At 45.1% G+C, this 15201-nt stretch overlaps 1 non-coding gene across 1 annotated transcript; it reads left to right on the forward strand.

The window, feature by feature from the left end:
• The first annotated feature begins 630 nt into the window (after window positions 1-630).
• Window positions 631-772, forward strand: LOC114806989. The gene has a single exon (XR_003755042.1). It is a non-coding gene; the product is annotated as a small nucleolar RNA SNORA7 (small nucleolar RNA).
• The last annotated feature ends 14429 nt before the right edge of the window (window positions 773-15201 follow it).

The raw sequence follows: 15201 nt of genomic DNA on the forward strand, positions 1-15201 counted from the left end.
AAGATGGGCAGAGCTATAGCCTGATGGATTTGAAGGGAGATGTTCTAGGGAAGAGGAAAGGTGTGAACGAAAGGCTAAAGGCAGGAGAGACACAAGTGAGGCATGGTGAATAGGTGAGCTTGAGAGAAATGAAGTGTGTGAGCTGGGGTGCAGTGGGAGAAGAGAGTGTAAAAGTAAGACAAGAGAAGATGGAGTGCCTTAAAGCCAGTAATCAGTCTGTCAGTCAGTCTCTCTGCTTGATAAGGAGAGGAACAGGTAATGAATGAAGTTTTTTTGAGGTGTAGAAAGAGGTGTGGAGAAATTCTGCTTTGGGAAAAAGACCTGGGCAATGGGACGAAATGTGGACTAGAGGCCAGGAGACCGATAAGGAGGCACATAGAATAAATCGGAAGCAGAATCGCTAAATGAGAAGCAGCGTGGCCTAGTGGAAACAGCACGGGCTTGGGAGTCAGAGGACCCGGGTTCTAGTCCTGGCTCTGCCACTTGTCTGCTCTGTGACCTTGTGCAAGTCACTTACCTTTTCTGAACCTCAGTTAGCTCATCTTTATAATGGGGATTAAGACTGTGAGCCTCGCATGTGGGGCATAGACTGTGTTGAACCTGATTAGCTTGTACTTACACCAAGGCCTGCCCCTCTCAGGGTCGTACCTGGAGAGTTTCCAGTACTCTGCCAGTCTCGACTACGGGAGGGAGAGTCAAGCAGAGGCCTACCCATTCCATTCCTAGTTTGGGCAGTGACTAGAGAGTGGAACGGAGGCCATCTGCTACAAGGCAAAACTCACCTGTGCTGGGCAGCAGCGGCATGGGAGAGAGTAAAGGGCGGAGACACATGTTTACTGCACAGAAGGCGGCGATGGTAAACCACTTCCGGATTTTTACCAAGAAAACTCTCTGGATCCACTACCAGAACGACGGCAGATGGAGGTGGGTGTTGTGGGAGAGATGCGTCCATAGCTTCGCTAAGGGTCAGAGATGACTGGAAGGCATAAGACAACACAAGACCCCAGTGCTTAGTACAGTGCCTGGCACATAGTAAGGGCTTAACAAATACCATTTAAAAAAAAAGAATCAGAATTGCAAATGAGAATTTACAATAGATCCATAGATTACGCTTTTAGAGTTTACAATCTGTGGGACAATGCTACAAACAGAACCTTGCCCACCCGAAGTGTGTTTCACCCAAAGATTGCATAATTATACAGTAAAACTCAGGCTTGACACTGTTCTGAGGCCTAAGGGACCAAGAAGTGTATCAATCTAGGATATCACTTGCCCTCAGTGGGGGTAAGAGAAGAAGGGAAACTTGGAAAGCTTCTTTTTTACAGGACTGATTTTCCAGCTCCGCACACCACTTCTGGAGTTGTTTCAAGTATGTCCACTGTCCAGCCAGGGGGTGGAAAACTGGGAAGACTGGAAGTTGTTGAGTATTGTACATTGAAATACAGTTAGGGTCTGCAAACTAGTTGTGTAAGAGTGTCCCTTTCTTAGACAAAGTACCTGCTGCCTGTGGGTCACTCAACGTACCTCAGTTGACATTATGGGCCAAAATACGTTTTCGCTTTCACAAATCCTCCTGGGATACTGCAGCTATGCAAGAGCTGGTTTGAATTCTGTACTACTTCATGCATCATTGACAGAACTGTTAGATAAGATCTGAATACAGAATCTTTATAGCTGATGATGTAAGAGGTAGAAAGATCACAGCTGGACTTGCAGTTCCCTAGTGGAGAGGGAGGTGCTGACAAGCCTTAAAAAAAAAATTAAATGCAAAAAACTGCTGCAAAAGTCATGAAACAATGATAAAAATGAGACTTCACTGTCATGTTTCAGGGCTTCGATTTTCTGACAATATTGCACTAAAAACTCACAGCTTGCATTCTCCTCTGAGAATTTCCCCAACCATGCTGAACGTAATTTACTGGCCATCTTGTTTTCTGAAAGAACCATGCATTTTAATATGCAAAAAAAACCCTATTTTTCACATCCTTTCCAGAGACATTCAGAAAGTGGTCATGTCCAATGGCTACATATGTCACTAAGTGACCTTGGGTAAGTCACTTAACTTCTCTGGGCCTCAGGTTCCTCATCTATAAAATGGGGATCAAATACCTGTTCTCCCTCCCCCTTAGACTGTAAGCCCTCTGTGGGACAAGGACTATATCTGACCTGATTACCTTTTATCTCCCCTAGCATTAGTACAGTCCTTGGTTCAGAGTAAGCACTTAACAAATACCACCAAGAAAAAACAACAACAACCAGACATCTAAAATGAGGGGGGAAAAGGAAATGTGAACATCATTAATTATGTGCTGGTGGATTCATTTCAAGAGGCAGAATTATTTTACTAAAGTCATTGACGTATTTGTATTTGGAAATAAAACTGGTTTTTGATCCTAAATTCTAATTTTGGAAAGCAAAAAAAGCAAGTGGATTTTCAGTAATATTAAAGGTGACCAAACAATGGATTTTGTATAGATTCAACCTTTACATTTTATTTAGGGAAACCAAAGATCTCATATGCTATTTCATGCCTTAAATGGTGAAGATCCTCTGAACGAAGTAGAGAACACTTCAGATTAAATGCCAAAAGACCTCCAGCAGTTGTTTTACTATTGAGTGGCCCTTTATGCACAATTGGATGGCAAGATGTGGAGAAATTTTTAAAATAAAAGTTTGGGTTTTAACCACCTCTGTGTACATATAAGTTATAGATAACTAACAAACAACAGCATGCTGGCTCTTGTTAACAAGGGAACACTTTCTAAACAGAGTAGGAAACATTATAGAACAATCAAATTGCAAGGAAAATTATTTTGTAACAGAGACAAGACTCATCATGCTATGGGAAAATGCAAGTAATTCTGGAATAAAATTACAAGGACAAGATAATTAGAGAGTGAGTTTAAAATAAGAATGTAATTTGAGTGGTGGCATAATACATCGAAAGCCATTATTATAGTCTTAAAGTATTTATACTTGTTTTGTACTGTAATGCTGTTACTTGAAACCCATTTTTCTCTAAAAGCATCAATGACTGAAGTTGTATTAAGATTTGAGAAGAAAGTCATTTTGAAAGGGTACGTCTGGATTGTACTTCAAAAGGTACGAGAAGCAGGGTGGCCTAGTGGATAGAGCACGGGCCTCGGAGTCAGAAGGATGTGGGTTCTAATCTCCAGCTCCGCCACTCCTCTGCTATGTGACCTTGGGCAAGTCACTTCACTTCTCTGGGCCTCACTTGCCTCATCTGTAAAATGGGAGTTAAGACTATGAGCCCCATATCTCTTCCCCTCTTCAAATCCCTATTTAAAGCTCACCTCCTCCAAGAGGCCTTCCCAGACTAATCTCTCCCCTTTTTTTTCCCTCTGCTCCCTCTACACCCCCTTCACCTCTCCGCAGCTAAACCCTCTTCTCCCCCCTTTCCCTCTCCTCCTTCCCCTCTCCCGTCCCACCCCCTCAGCACTGTACTTGACCGCTCAACTGTATATATCTTCATCACCCTATTTATTTTGTTTAATGAGATGTACATCACCCTGATTCTATTTATTTGCCATTGTTGTTATGAGATGTTCTTCCCCTTGACTCTATTTATTGCCATTGTTCTTGTCTGTCTGTTTCCCCCTATTAGACCGTAAGCCCGTCAAAGGGCAGGGACTGTCTCTATCTGTTACCGATTTGTACATTCCAAGCGCTTAGTACAGTGCTCTGCACATAGTAAGCACTCAATAAATACTATTGAATGAATGAATATGGGATCCAGACTGTGTCCAACCTGATCACCTTGTATCTACCCCAGAGCTTAGTATAGTGCCTGGCACATAGTAAGCGCTTAAACAAATACCATAAAAAGGGTACTCCTGATTATTTAGATTAGGAGTGGGCAAAATATAGCCCGTTGGACCAGATCCACTCCTCCCACCCCCTCAGTGGATTGGCACCATTTCGACCAGAAGCCCTGAGGGTCATGGCATGTGGTGGCTGGACTGTCACCCCTCCGCCTCTCCCCTCCCCCCCACCAACCCTCTCCCCTACTTTCCCATCCTTCCCTGCAGTATCCTCAGAGGAGATCTCCTCCCTCCTCGCAAGTGCCACCCCCTCCACCTGCGCCTTGGACCCCATTCCCTCTCACCTTATTAAAACCATCGCCCCTGCCCTCCTCCCTTCCTTAACTTCTATTTTTAACCACTCAATCTCCAATGGCTCCTTCCCCTCTGCCTTCAAACATGCCCATGTCTCCCCCATCCTAAAAAAACCCACTCTTGACCCCACTTCCCCCTCCAGTTATCGCCCTATCTCCCTACTACCCTTCCTTTCCAAAATCCTAGAACGAGTCGTCTACAATCGATGCTTAGAATTCCTTAACTCCCATTCTCTCCTAGACCCCCTCCAATCTGGCTTCCGTCCCCTCCACTCTACCGAGACTGCTCTCTCTAAGGTCACCCATGACCTCCTTCTTGCCAAATCCAATGGCTCCTACTCCATTCTGATCCTCCTTGACCTCTCTGCTGCCTTTGACACTGTCGACCTCCTCTATACCTTATCTCATCTTGGCTTCACGGACTCCGTCCTCTCCTGGTTCTCCTCTTACCTCTCTGGCCGGTCATTCTCGGTCTCCTTCGCTGGCGCCTCCTCCCCCTCCCATCCTTTAACTGTTGGAGTTCCTCAAGGGTCAGTTCTTGGCCCTCTTCTGTTCTCCATTTACACTCACTCCCTCGGTGAACTCATTCGCTCTTACGGCTTTGACTACCATCTCTACACGGATGACACGCAGATCTACATCTCCGCCCCTGTCCTCTCCCCCTCCCTTCAGGCTCGCATCTCCTCCTGCCTCCGGGACGTCTCCACCTGGATGTCGGCCCGCCACCTAAAACTCAACATGAGCAAGACCGAGCTCCTCATCTTCCCTCCCAAACCTGGTCCTCTCCCAGACTTCTCTATCACCGTGGATGGCACGACCATCCTTCCCGTCTCTCAGGCCCGCGATCTCGGTGTCATCCTTGACTCGTCTCTCTCGTTCACCCAACACATCCTATCCGTTACCGAGACCTGCCGGTTTCACCTCTACAATATCGCCAAGATCCGCCCTTTCCTCTCCACCCAAACGGCTACCTTACTGCTATGGGCTCTCGTTATATCCCGGCTAGACTACTGTGCCAGCCTTCTCTCTGATCTCCCTTCCTCCTCTCTCGCCCTGCTCCGGTCTATTCTTCACTCCGCTGCCCGGCTCATCTTCCTGCAGAAACGATCTGGGCATGTCACTCCCCTTCTTAAACAACTCCAGTGGTTGCCTATCGACCTCTGCATGAAACAAAAACTCCTGACTCTACGCTTCAAGGCTCTCCATCACCTTGCCCCTTCCTACCTCTCCTCCCTTCTCTCTTTCTACCTCCCACCCCGCACGCTCCACTCCTCTGCCGCCCACCTCCTCACCGTCCCTCGGTCTTGCCTATCCCGCCGTCGACCCCTGGGCCACGCCCTCCCGCGGTCCTGGAACGCCCTCCCTCCTCACCTCCGCCAAACTGATTCTCTTTCCCTCTTCAAAACCCTACTTAAAACTCACCTCCTCCAAGAGGCCTTCCCAGACTGAGCTCCCCTTCTCCCTCTACTCCCTCTACCACCCCCCCTTCACCTCTCCGCAGCTAACCCTCTTTTCCCCCATTTCCCTCTGCTCCTCCCCCTCTCCCTTCCCATCCCCTCAGCACTGTACTCGCCCACTCAACTGTATATATTTTCATTACCCTATTTATTTTGTTAATGAAATGTACATAGCCTCGATTCTATTTAGTTGCCATTGTTTTTATGAGATGTTCTTCCCCTTGACTCTATTTATTGCCATTGTTCTTGTCTGTCCGTCTCCCCCGATTAGACTGTAAGCCCGTCAAACAGCAGGGACTGTCTTTATCTGTTGCCGACTTGTTCATTCCAAGCGTTTAGTACAGTGCTCTGCACATAGTAAGCGCTCAATAAATACTATTGAATGAATGAATGAATGAATGACTGCATCCAATCAATCAATAGTAGTTATTGAGCACTTACTCTGTGCAGAACACTGCACTATGTGCTTGGGAGAGTAATAATTGTGGTACTTGTTAAGTGCTTACTATGGGCCAAGCACTGTACTAAGCGCTGGGTTGGATACAAGCAAATCAGGTTGGATACAGTTCCTGTACCGCATGGGACTCACTGACAATCCCCATTTTACAGATGAGGTAACTGAGGTACAGAGAAGTAAAGTGACTTACCCAAGGTCACACAGCAGACAAGTGGCAGAGTCGGCATTAGAACCCATGACCTTCTGACTCCCAGGTCTGTGCTCTATCCACTATGCCATACTGCTTCTCAATAATAATGAGGGATATGAGCCTTGAGGGACATGCACAGCTCAGGAGTGGGAGGCAGAGGAATGGCCGATGAATGAGAGAAGGAACGTGACCTAGTGATAAGAGCACGGGCCTGGGAATCAGAGGACCTGGGTTCTGATCCCGGCTCCCACCACTTGTTTGCCGTGTGAGCTTGGGCAAGTCACTTCACTTCTCTGCATCAGTTTCCTCATCTGTAAAATGAGGATTGACTCCTCCTCCCTCCTACTTAGATTGTGAGCCTCTGTGGGACAGGGACTGTGTCCACCCTGATAACCTTGTATCTACCCCAGCATTTAGAACAGTTCGTGGCACACAGTAAGCACTTAATACCATAATTACGATGAGCCCGAAAAGGATCAACCAGAGAGTTAAGAGGAGATCCAGGAAGGAATAGTGTCAGAAAAACCAAATTTTAAAAAAGACTAAATAAGTTCTTTAAGTGCTAGAGTTGACTAAAGAGATCTTGTTGGTCAAGGTGATTCATTCATTCATTCATTCAATAGTATTTATTGAGCGCTTACTATGTGCAGAGCACTGTACTAAGCACTTGGAATGTACAACTGGGCAACAGATAGAGACAATCCCTGCCCACACTGACTGGCTTACAGTCTAATCGGGGGAGACAGACAAAAACAATAGCAATAAGTAGAATCAAGGGGATGTACATCTCATTAACAAAATAAATAGGGCAATAAAAATATATACAAATGAGCGGACGAGCACAGTGCTGAGGGGAGGGGGAGGGGGAGGGGGAGAAGCAGAGGGAAATGGGGGGAAAAGGGGGCTTAGCTGAGGGGAGGGGAGGGTGGGGGCAGAGAGGAAGCAGAGGGAAAAGGGGAAGCTCAGTCTGGGAAGGGCTTTTGGAGGAGGTGAGCTCTCAGTAGGGCTTTGAAGAGGGGAAGAGAGTTAGTTTGGCGGAGGTGAGGAGGGAGAGCATTCCAGGACAGCGGGAGGACGTGGGCCAGGAGTTGACGGTGGGATAGGCGAGAACGGGGGACGGTGAGGAGGTGGGCGGCAGAGGAGTGGAGCCTACGAGGTGGGCAGTAGAAAGAGAGAAGGGAGGAGAGGTAGGAGGGGGCAAGGTGACGGAGAACCTTGAAGCCTAGAGTGAGAATCAGGGAAAGCTTGTTGGAGGAGGTGGGATTTTAGGAGGGATTTGATTTGAGACCGCAGCTCTCCCTAGCATGGGGAGGGGGGGAGTTCCACACCAGAGGAACATCATGAGCGAGGCAGGAGAGTCGAGAGTGAGGTACGGCGAGAAGTTTGGCTTGGGTAGAGCGAAGACAATGAACTGGGGAAGAGCTGGTGAAGAGAACAGATATGTAAGGTGGGGCCAGGTGGTGGAGCCTGTTGTGGGCAGGAACATGTCTCCATGTCCTACTGTACTCTCCCAAGTGCTTAGGACAGTGTTCTCTATACTGTAAAGCACTCAACAAATACCACCAATAGACTGGAGAACCTTGAAGCTGATTGTGGGGGATTTTTGTTTAATGGGAAGAGAGCCAGGGGGTCAGAGGGGAGTCGTGAGGAAGGAGAGATGTAAGCTGAGCAATGTTACAGGGAAATGATCCATGTAGCACCATGTAGTGTAGATTGAAGAGAGGAGAGGCTGTTGACTGGGAGACCAGCGAGGAGGCTAATGCCATAGTCTGATAGAGAAGAGATCAGAGCCTGTCCCAGGACGGTAGCAGTTTGAGTGGAGAGGGAGAGATGGCTCTGGGAGATTCTGGGTGGGAAAAACTGACAGAATTTGACAGCAAACTCACTGTGAGAGTTTAGTGATAACAAAGAGACATTAGACAGTATAGGCACAATCCCAGTTACTTTTCAAATTAGGGGCATTTAAAGTGTCACAAATTATTTTGGCCCCACTTAATGGAATCATCATTAGAGTTTCGCCACAACTGGAAGAGGTCATTTAAAAGGTCTAAAGTAAGAAATCTTAGTTTCAATTACTGGAGAAAGGAGATCTTCCAGTTCTACGCGTAAGGCCAATTTAAAAGAATGTCCCAAGACTCACTCAAAATACTCATATATTGTTGCTTTACAAAAAGGTATACCTTTTAGCTGCTTAATGTTTTTAATTTTAAAATTCTCCCACAGGAGACTATTCTACATCTTTACAATTCATTGCAAAAATTCTCATTTAAATTATGCAATCATTTATTGTTCAAACCCTTCTCCACGTTTTACGATCAATTGAAAATGTTCATTTGATTTAAATATCCATTCATTTTGTTCCTCGTTTTACTTAGATACCATGAAAACGGAATCAACAGGCATTTTAAAAATGTCTATTGACACATTACTTGGACGACATTAGAGCGTCAGATTCAGAGTCAGAAAGATTTGTGTACTGAGGTCATTGCTCCAAACCAACACTGAATTATTGATTCTGTTATTTCAAGATTCCAGTTGATGCATCTCAACTTACCAGTTGTAATAATACTAATAATAATGTTGGTATTTGTTAAGCGCTTACTATGTGCCGAGCACTGTTCTAAGCGCTGGGGTAGACATAGGGGAATCAGGTTGTCCCACGTGGGGCTCACAGTCTTAATCCCCATTTTACAGATGAGGGAACTGAGGCACAGAGAAGTTAAGTGACTTGCCCACAGTCACACAGCCGACAAGTGGCAGAGCTGGGATTCGAACTCATGAGCCCTGACTCCAAAGCCCGTGCTCTTTCCACTGAGCCACGCTGCTTCTCTAGTGATGGGATCTTTTGCCGGAAAGATGGATTCATTCAATAGTATTTATTGAGCGCTTACTATGTGCAGAGCACTGTACTAAGCACTTGGAATGTACAAGCGCTTAGTACAGTGAATGGATGGATGGATGGATGGATGGATGGATGGATGGATGGATGGATGGATGGGTCTCAGACCCATCTCTAGAGTGTATGCTCCCGTATTTCATCATAATAATAATTATGGTACTTGCTAAACACTTCCTATATGCCAGGAACTGTTCTAAGTGCTGGGATAGATACAAGTTAATCTGGTTGGACACAGATCCTGTCCCACATGGGGCTCACACACTTATCTCCATTTTACAGATGAGGTAACGGAGGCACAGAGAAGTGAAGTGACTCACCCAAGGTGTTTGTTAAGTGCTTACTATGTGTCAAACACCGCTCTAAGAGCTGGGGTAGATATACATTAATCAGGGAGTTCCTGTCCCACATGGGGGCTCAAGGCCCTACTGAGAGCTCACCTCCCTACTGAGGGCTCATCTCCTCCAGGAGGCCTTCCCAGACTGAGCCCCCCTTTACCCCTGCTCCTCCTCCCCTCCCCATCACCCTTACTCCCTCTCTCTGCTCTACCCCCTTCCCCGCCCCACAGCACTTGTGTATATTTGTACATATTTATTTTATTAATGATGTATATATATCTATAATTCTATTTCTCTATTGTGGTGCTATTGAGGCCTGCCTACTTGTTTTGTTTTGTTATCTGTCTCCCCCTTCTAGACTGTGAGCCCATTGTTGGGTAGGGATTGTCTCTATCTGTTGCCGAATTGTACTTTCCAAGCCCTTAGTACAGTGCTCTGCATACAGTAAGCGCTCAATAAATATGATTGAATGAATGAAAGTCTAAGAAGAAAGTAGAACAGGTATTGAACTCTCATTGTGCAGTGGAGGAAACTGAGATACAGAGAAGGTAAGTGACTTGCCCAAGGTCACATATCTGGCAAGTGGCAGAAGCAGGATTAGGATCCAGGTCCTCTGGCTCCCAGGGCCGTACTTTATCCAGTAGGCCATGCTGCTTCCCACTTCCCTTGTGGGCAGGGAACATATCTACCAAATCTGTTATAGTATACTCTCCCAAGTGCTTAATACAGTTCCCCGCACACATTCAGCTCTTCATAAATACAACTGATTGATCGATCTCTGATTTCATAGAATGTTCATCCACAGCAGGGTTTCTTTACAAAACGACTAGAAACTGGCATTGTTAACTATCATTTGGGTAGCAGCCTGCTATTAGTGGAAAGAAGTCTCAGCCGGTGGTGTAAATTGCTAGTCTTTTCGGGGCTCCTTGTCCCTTCCATATCGCTGGGATCTGTGAACAGAATCAATCAATTAATCATATTTATTGAGTGCGTACTCTTTGCCGTGCACTTTACTAAGCACTTGGGAGTACAGAGTTGGTAGACACGTTGAGGGGGAGACAGACATTAAAATAAATTGTGGATATGTACATAAATGCTGAGGGTTGGGTGAATAAAAGGTGCAAATCCAAGTCCAAGGGGTGTTCCGAAAGGAGAGGGAGTAGGGGAAATGAGAGCTTACTTTTCTCACTGCAGTTTCTTGTAAATGAACCATTGTGTGTGTTGGATAGTGGCCCCGATTTCCTGTTGGTGGGTTATTCTGAATGAATGTAGATTTTTTCCTGTCCTGGAAAACTGGGGTGCTATGTGATTTCTGATAGGTAGATTTATTTCACCCTTGACATGGACATGGTTGACTTCAGTATTGTAGTTCTAAGTAAGGGTTATTATATCCTTGAACTCCATGGAGTTAAGTCAATTATTAATTAATTCCCCAAAATGTGAAAAAGGAATAAATATTTGGGATATAAACACGGACCAGAAGCATCCAGAAAACTCAGAAAAGTGTAACTGATGAAGGGATATGAAGTCGTCATATCTAGGGCTGTGAAAAGTTAATTTTAAGTAAGTTTAATAATCCTCCCTCAGTTAACCGGAGGTCAAGCCATCCTAAACAATGGGCAGTGAACCTAAGAAAGATATTTTAATCAGAGAATTGTGGTTACTGCCTGAGGACAGGCTTACTTTCTTTATCAAGCAAATTGTTTAACCACTGTAATTTCAGTGTGTTAAGTATTTGGGGGATAATGACCCATCACTTGGAGGATCTGGACCTTAACAAACCTATCAGAGTGAAATCAGTAAAGGTTGCAGGGCAGAGGTTGAAGGGCAAATAACAAGTTACAGGGAGCAGAGGGAATGGGAAAAGCAGGAAGATTAAGGGAGAGGAAATTGTCCTAAAACGTTAAAGGCACAGGGACTAACCTCTAAAACTTGATTTGGAAGCTGAGGAAAACTACAGTCTTTAGATATGATTCAGGATAAAGCAAACAACAATGCAGTGATAAGAAAGACTTGAAAATGATTTGGGCACAGATTTGAAAACCATTTAGGCACAGATTTGGCAAGAAATGAGCTGTCTGCTCCTTAAAAAGTCTGTGAGCCCAATCTCTTTTGGGGAAGTGGTGGGAAGAAGTCTGTTCTTAAAAAAAAAACCACACTCTGGAGAAGCAACTTAGAGTTATTTCTGTGAATTGAGCAGAAAAGCTCCCAAATTCCCTGAAAATGAACTTAATTGGTAAGACTTAGTGAGTCATTGAATGTTCTGGACTGTTACATTTTCTGCTATACTTGAGTGTGTTTCCAGATCTCCAGCAAGTTTTTTTTATTATGAGTACAATAGTTTATTGGAAAACTACTGTAATCCAATAAATTCCCATTAGACAAAAAGGCAGAAACATTTGCTGGAGCTATGGACAACTAACTGGCTATTCATCGTTAGCACACTTTACCCCTTCAAAGCCCTACTAAGAGCTCACCTCCTCCAGAAGGGCTTCCCAGACTGAGCCCCCCTTTTCCTCTGCTCCTCTTCCCCTCCCCATTGCCCCTACTCCCTCCCTCTGCTCTACCCCTCCCACCCCCGCCCCACAGCACTTGTGTATATATGTACATATTTATTATTTAATTATTCCATTTATTTTATTAATGATGTGTATATACCGGCACTTAGAACAGTGTCCAGAGCTTAGAACAGTGCTTGGCTCATAGTAAGCACTTAACAAATACCATCATTATTATTATAATTCTATTTATATTGATGCTATTGATGCCTGTCTACTTGTTTTGTTTTGTTGTCTCTCTCCCCCCTTCTAGACTGTGAGCCCGTTGTTGGGTAGGAATTGTCTCTATTTCTTGCTGAATTGTACTTTCCAAGCGCTTAGTACAGTGCTCTGCACTCAGTAAACACAATAAATACGATTGAATGAATGAATCATTAGGAGATCCATGTAGCGGCAGAGCTGATAAACCATAACTCATAAATGAATTTACATGATCTAAAGGGAGAGGGAAATAATGATGCCATTCAAAAAATGGCTGATGGACAGGGGACACATTTAATGAGGCCTCTATCACTGCATGTTTTAGTTGATGAGGCTATACATCATATTTGCTGTTCTTTGAGTTCTAATAGTTGAACTTTGAAGCACTCAAAGGAAGAGATGTGCCTTCAATAAGGCTTTTAAGGTGGGGAGAGTAATTGTCAGATATGAAGAGGGAGGGTATTCCAGGTGGAGGCAGGACGTGGGCGAGAGATCCGCGGTGCGTGACATAATGGATAGAGCACGGGCCTGGGAGTCAGAGGGTCATGGGTTCTAATCCCGGCTCTGCCACTTGTCTGCTGAGTGACCTTGGGCAAGTCACAACTTCTCTGTACCTCAGTTATCGCATCTGTGAAATGGGGACAGAGACTGTGAGCCCCACATGGGACATGGATTATGTCCAACCCGAATTGCTTGTATCCATCCCAACGCTTAGTATAGTGCCCGGTACTTGGTAAGCATTTGACAAATACCGTAATTATTCATTATTATTATAGATAAGATCGAGGTACAGTGAGCAGATTGGCATTAGAGGGGAGAGGTTTGCGGACTGGGTTGTAGTAGGAGAGTAGTGAGGTGAGGTAGGAAGGGGTAAAGTGATTGAGACCTTTAAAGCCAATGGTAAGGAGCTCCTGTTGGATACAGAGGTGGATGGATGACCACTGGAGGTTCCTACCACAACCTAGTCCGCACACTTTGCTCCTCTATTACCAACCTGCTCACCATACCTTGATCTCTTCTGTCTTGCAACTGACCCTTTTCTCCTCTCCTCCCTCTGGCCTGGAACTTCTTCCCCTTCATATATGAAAGCCCAACACTCTCCCCCAGCCCTTCACAGCCTTATTAAAATCACACTTCCTTCAAGAGACCTTTCCAACCAAGCCCTCATCTCCCCTACTCCCTCTCTCTTCTGCACTGCCTATACAGCTCCAGTGGTGTGCTGAGTTGGAGCAGATCTAGTTCTGGGAATAACTTTAGGATTCCTCCTACCCGGATGGGAGAAGAGGCCATCCAAGTATCTACTACAGTTTATCCAATGGAGTTTTCCTGTCCCGCACTACAACCTCGCATTATGGAAAAATAGCATTAGAGTACTCATGCCTCAAAGCTATGCCAAGAACATGCACACAACTGTTTCTTCTTGCAATGCATATACTTGTGTCAACTTGTATGGATTGCTTTCTATGCAGATAGACACATGCTGTGGAAAGACTGTTCTCTTATTCAAAGGCATTCTATCCAAATCATGTAATGAAGACTGCGTGGCTTAGTGGAAAGAGCGTGGGTTTGGGTGTCAGAGGACATGGGTTCTAATCCCGCCTCTGCCACTTGTCTGCTGTGTGACCTTGGACAAGTCATTTAATTTCTCTGTGCCTCAGTTACCTCACCTGCAAAATGGGGATTAAAAGTGTGAGCCCCATGTGGGACAACCTGATTACCCGGCATCGACCCCAGCATTTAGAACAGTGCTTGGCACACAGTAAGTGCTTAACAAATACCATTATTATTATTATGTGTTACAACGGTCAATCAGTGGTATTTATTGAGCACTTGGTGTGCAGAGCACTCTAAGCTCGTGGGAGAGTTCAATATAACAGAGTTGGTAGGCACGTTCCTTTGCCAAGAATGAATTGCTGAATGAGTCTGGTGGCTTGTTAAGACTGTAGTGAGACCAACAAAAATCCATTCATTCATTCAATAGTATTTATTGAGCGCTTCCTGTGTGCAGAGCACTGTACTAAGCACTTGGAAAGAACAATTGGGCAACAAATAGAGGCAAACCCTACCCAACAACGGGCTCCCAGTCTAGAAGATGAAAAATTACCATCCTCGAGATTGGTCCAAAGAACTCCTCCTTGCAAAACATCATAGAAATAGTTATGGCAGGTCGCATATGTGGTAGCTGAAGAACCTTTTTAGTTTTATCGTCAGTCTGGGGGGGAAAATCAACTTAGTATTGCATAGGTAATGACTGCCCCCTGGAGTCATAAGAAGAGCATACTGCTCCAAGAATAGTCACTAAGACATTAATAATGTTGGTATTTGCTTAGCGCTTACTATGTGCCAAGCACTGATCTAAGCGCTGGGGGAGATACAAAGTAATCAGGTTGTCCCACGTAGGGCTCACAGTCTTCATCCCCATTTTACAGATGAAGTAACTAAGGCACAGAGAAGTGAAGTGACTTGTCCAAGGTCACACAGCTGACAAGTGGCGGAGCCTGGATTAGAAGCCATGACCTCTGACTCCCAAGCCCGATCTCTTTCCACTAAGCCACGCTGCTTCTTAGTACATTAGTACAGTCACGTGTTGTACCGGATGATTGAAAGCTGACAATAAAAATTAGCTTTTAATAAAATAAAGGCATAGTCCCCTGATTCTGCTATTCAATAATTCCAGTTAGACGTTGGAGCAGAATTTCTCTTCTGGACTGTAAGCTCGCTGTGGGCAAAGAACGTGCTTGCCAACTTGCCAACATCCCAAGGGCTTAGTACAGTGCTCTGCACACAGTAAGTGCTTAATAAATACCAATGATTGAATATGGACCCATCTTCAGTGGCTAGCTAAATGTTGAAAAAGACATCATAAATAATAAACATGTACCAAAGCAATGTGGCCTTGTAGAAAGAGCATGGGTCTGGGAATCAAAGGACCTGGGTTCTTAACCCAGCTCTGCCAACTTGTCTACTGT

Source organism: Ornithorhynchus anatinus, chromosome X1 (assembly GCF_004115215.2).
Source record: "Ornithorhynchus anatinus isolate Pmale09 chromosome X1, mOrnAna1.pri.v4, whole genome shotgun sequence".
NCBI lineage: Eukaryota > Metazoa > Chordata > Mammalia > Monotremata > Ornithorhynchidae > Ornithorhynchus > Ornithorhynchus anatinus.